Source organism: Alligator sinensis, unplaced genomic scaffold, assembly GCF_000455745.1.
Source record: "Alligator sinensis unplaced genomic scaffold, ASM45574v1 scaffold135_2, whole genome shotgun sequence".
NCBI lineage: Eukaryota > Metazoa > Chordata > Crocodylia > Alligatoridae > Alligator > Alligator sinensis.
The window spans coordinates 2,224,029-2,228,434 of record NW_005842067.1 but is presented as its reverse complement, the minus strand read 5'-3'; the positions used below and the strand labels follow the sequence as shown (position 1 = coordinate 2,228,434).

The following is a 4,406-nucleotide window of genomic DNA, read 5'->3' as shown; positions in this document are numbered from 1 at the left end:
CTCTTTCCTGCCTATGCAGGGGGTCGGACTCGATGATCTATTGAGGTCCCTTCCGACCCTAACATCTATGAATCTATGAATATTGGTACTGTGGACCCTCAGAGGTGTTCTGGGGACCAAGGTAAGTTGGGGAGCCTGTCCCACCAAAACCAAATATTCAAGAGAATAAGTCTAAATTTTACTAGTGAGGTTAATATTGAAATACATATGGTAGATAATAAAGCAGTTTAGGTCAAGTATTTCAAACTAAATAATCAAATATTCATTATTGATAGAATATTTAATATTTATACAGAAAAAGATTAATTTTAAATATACTTAGTCCTAATGTCTGAAAAACCTCTAACAAGTAGCAGCCTCTGAGGGGAAAAGGACTTCTTACCTAAGTTTAAAACTGAGTTTTAAAGAAGCACTTACCTTGGTTTATCCAGCAAGAACCATCAGTCAAGGGTGAAGAACAAAGATGCCAAAGTGCACCCAATTTATACTGAATTACCTAACTCAGCTTCAAAGGCTTGCTAAATAAGACTAAAACATATAGAAATGTACCTAACAGGTTATGTCCTGATTCATATTAATATACCTAGTCTTATCCATTATATAAGCTATGCCATGTCCTACATCAGATCTAACAAATTTTAAGCAACCTTTAACAAGCAAGAGCATGTCAGAGGTAAGAAGGATTTAGAAGGTGAAAAAGACAGGTTAAGAGATAATTTCCTTTGCCTCTGCTTCTCTTATCCAAAGTCTGATCAAGTGGATGCAATTAAATGTTATACTAGATCAGCATCAAGCAACTTAGTGTCTGCTACAGATTACCATTCCCTTCAGCGCAATGAGTGAACAAGCACTGACTCATTTCCATGACTGCGAGTGAGCCTCCCAAACCACAACAGGGGAAATGCCCTCTTAGAAGCAAAAAGAAGGATCCATGGCACATGTCAGAAAAACAACGAAATATAATTATATTTATAGTTCTCAACAATGGCAAGAAGTAGAAATAATCACTGGTTTAGCTGAAGATGGCTTTGACAAAGGTGTTGTGGTATCTGGCCTTTCTTTTATGGGTCAATTTTTTTTAATTTGACAAGCAGCCCTCGAGGTACTATTAGAACAAAAGGAGTCTTGGCTCCTAGTCCCATTTCTTACTCCTACATTGGCCACTTGTGTATACAGGACAGATGGCACTTCTGGTGCTGCCCTTCAAGGAAGCTGCCATAATATTTGCATGGCAGCTTCTCTGTGGCATAGATTAATATAGCTGCTGTATATCTACCTCCATAGAGAAGTTGCCATGCAAATCAGTGGTGAAGGGTTTAAAGGAATCTGTCAATTCTTCTTCCCTGTGAAGGGCTGAAGTGGCATCATGTCTGATCTATTCCCTCATGACACAACTCAAACAGCTTGCTTCTTCACATTTTACCGTCTTTTCCTTTTTCTATTAAAAAGCAGGGGGGGAGTTTCTTACTTCAAACATTCCTTGCTCTGCAAATTACTGTAACACAGTCTCTCCCTAATAATTGTCTTGTGTATGAGTCCCTCTCCACAAGGCTTTCTTCTTCTTATTATTATTATTATTGAAACAGGAGGAGTGTGACTTTTTCTGTCCCCAAGCACTTTGTATGTCCTGCTGATAAGGGCCAGATCCCACTTGTCTCTCTTGCATAAATGGCTGCATTGACCTCCTCCAGGCCAGCAGCCCAGCCAGCCCACCTAACACCACCTAGTTTGGTCAAAAATGCTATTTGTGTAAGCACACAGTGGGCTTTACTGTCCCTATGCCAGTGTAGCTGGGAACAGAAATGTCCCAGGACTGTAGTATGTGGCATTAATTCCAAAGAACAAAACAGCCCATTCACATACTTTTTGACATGCAAGTGAGCTCTGCCTTCAGTAAATAATTACTTGAGTTACAACTTCTCTGCTCAATTAATTCCTAAATTGGCCCATCATAAAGAGCAAGGTCCTGATTCTGCCCCATGTGGCACTCGTTTTATGATGATGGAATTTTTTTTTACATCAGCAAAATTGCTTAAAACTGAACTAACGCAGACGAGAGTTGGGCCACTAGATGTTTGTTGCTAGGGAGTTGGGCACTAAGGGCAGTAACATATTTGTCACTCCTGTAAGCAATTACTTTACTGAGCTCAGGCCAAAAAATAGCATTTGTGTTGCAGCAGAATTGAAATGAAATCAAGGCACAACGTCTTTTGGATCGGTTTGCAGAGAAGGACGGTTGTGGTGAAACAGCAGGAGGGAACACTAGAAGAATAGGTATGTTGGCTCATGCAGGCTGTGTGTTGAACTCAATGGCAACACTCCAGTTGATTTCAGTGAGGCCAGGGATTTTACCCTTTGTTTTTAATCGGCAAAAATTGTACAGCATACCTGATTCAGGTGGACCTGTCTTATACTGAGGTACTCGGGCTCTGCCCACCTCTTCACTCGAAGGATTATGTACCAAAGAGTTTGAAGACAAAATACTCCTAAGAAGAGATCAGAAGACCTGGGTTCTACCCCATAAACTCCTCTACACTTACTCCCTATGTAACCCTGAGTACACTGTCAAACTCCATACTGCAGTTTTGCCATCTATAAAATAGGGCTAATTTGATCTGCCTGCCTTGGTGAAGCATCTGAGTTATGACAGCAATATGAAATATTTTGGACAAGGAGTATTTTCACTGAAGAATGCAGTTTCAGGTCGGCTGAAGCTATTTGCAAATGTGTGCTCAATCTGCTGGATGACTTCAGCTAAAAGAAATGAAGAAACAAAATGAAAGCTGCCAATATTTTAAAAATTTTTTGTAAATATTTTGAATTTCAATTTTGACATGAGGTTTCCTTTTACAATTGTTTGACAGGGAACTAAAAAAAACAAACAAACTGGAAAAAAAACTCTGAATGCTTCATTTGTCCCGAAACAAAAATTTCCTATTTCTTGGTTTGAGCAATGATCTGTTAAATAAGTTATTCACACAGCATTATTTGTTACTACTAAATGGTATTATGATTTGGGTCAAGCCTCATTAAAATGCATTGTCGGTATAGCTGCCCTTCCCTTGGTGCTAAATAACAAAGCAGATAAATACTATTTGTTTAGTAAAAGCCAAAACAATATAGGCTAGACCCTAATCAGCGTCCCTTGTCAAGGCTGAGTAGAAGCATTGTCTCAAGGCCAGGCTGATATATAAAGCAGGGTGCATTAGAAGATCTGTGCTTGCTGGTGTCTGAGAGTCAAAGAGACAGAAAAAACAAGCACATAGAATAAGCAGGGAGAATGTAACCCAAAGAAGTAGCTCAGAATAACCTATATATTGACTGGAAACAGAGTTTGCAACTGTGGACAGAGATATTCTCTTCTTGTGGTTTGACTCCTGCAGTGTTCAAGCAAACAGGGCTTTGTCTGCACTGTTTGCAGACAGTTCTCCCCCAGAGAAACACTTGACTTCTTCCCCATATTTTCTTTGTAATGCAAATGACCTGCAACACCCTGAATTTGGTCCAACAGAACTACTGGCATTTTATAAATCTGCATAAAACAAAGTACTCATGCAGTGCCTCCCCCGTGGCTGTGTTTATCTCTCTGCGAGCTAGTAGCAAGAGGACAAAGCTATCTGACTGACTGACAAAGGACAACACTGTCCAGCTTTCTGCCTCTGGCATGTGCTTACAGGAGCCCAGATCCCTTGACCATCTGTGAGCCATCTCTGCAGTTGGACAATGGCCTGCCACTTAAATCAGATCACTGCTACTAGGCTACTGAGCTTGTCTCCCAAAAGCTATGTTATAAATCTGGTCACACTCCCTGTCTTGGACACTCCCCAAACTGCCATGAGAGGATTCAGCCACGGGCTCCCCTCTGCACTTTAAGTATCTGCAGATGAAACAAAACTGAGGAAGTGGCCATGCCATGCACAGGCACAAGCGTGGGGTGCAGATAGTCTGTCTCCCGCTCCTTCCCGTGAACCACAACTTGTGCTCTGAATGCCAACCCACAAGGAGCCAGCACTGACTTCTCCAAAAGCTCGACCACAGCCTTTCCCAGAGTACAGTACTGGCTTGTGCTGAACAACTGGTTTATATATATCTAGTTCCATGTCACCAGAGCACCGGTCTGTGGAAGGGGTGTTGGAGTCCCCACTGTCTGGGAGACCTTGAATATCTTATCTGAGTGGGCAGCATCTTTTGACAAGTAAAGACCACAGGGAGTGGCAGACAGATCTTCATAAAGTCTGTTTCTTTTACTTAAGGCTATCTGGATATTTTGCAGGCTCTCTTACTCCTAACCATTCAGTGAGTTAGATGCCAGAACTTTCTTGACTTTATGAGGTGCCACTACATTTTTTTGGTTGTTTGAAAGTAAACAATACAGAACAAAATCCTCCCTTGTTCGCTTGCCTGCT

At 41.2% G+C, this 4,406-nt stretch overlaps 1 protein-coding gene across 2 annotated transcripts in view; it reads left to right on the top strand.

The window, feature by feature from the left end:
- Positions 1 to 2,053: 2,053 nt before the first annotated feature.
- The window catches only part of LOC102375363 (solute carrier family 22 member 4), a 49,526-nt gene continuing 47,173 nt past the window's right edge, over positions 2,054 to 4,406 (top strand). The window contains exon 1 of one of the 2 annotated variants that reach the window (XM_025204041.1): positions 2,054 to 2,274. The gene's annotated coding sequence lies outside the window, so the exon portion shown is untranslated. The remainder of the gene's footprint in view (positions 2,275 to 4,406) is intronic. The other variant, XM_025204042.1, reaches the window with a different exon arrangement.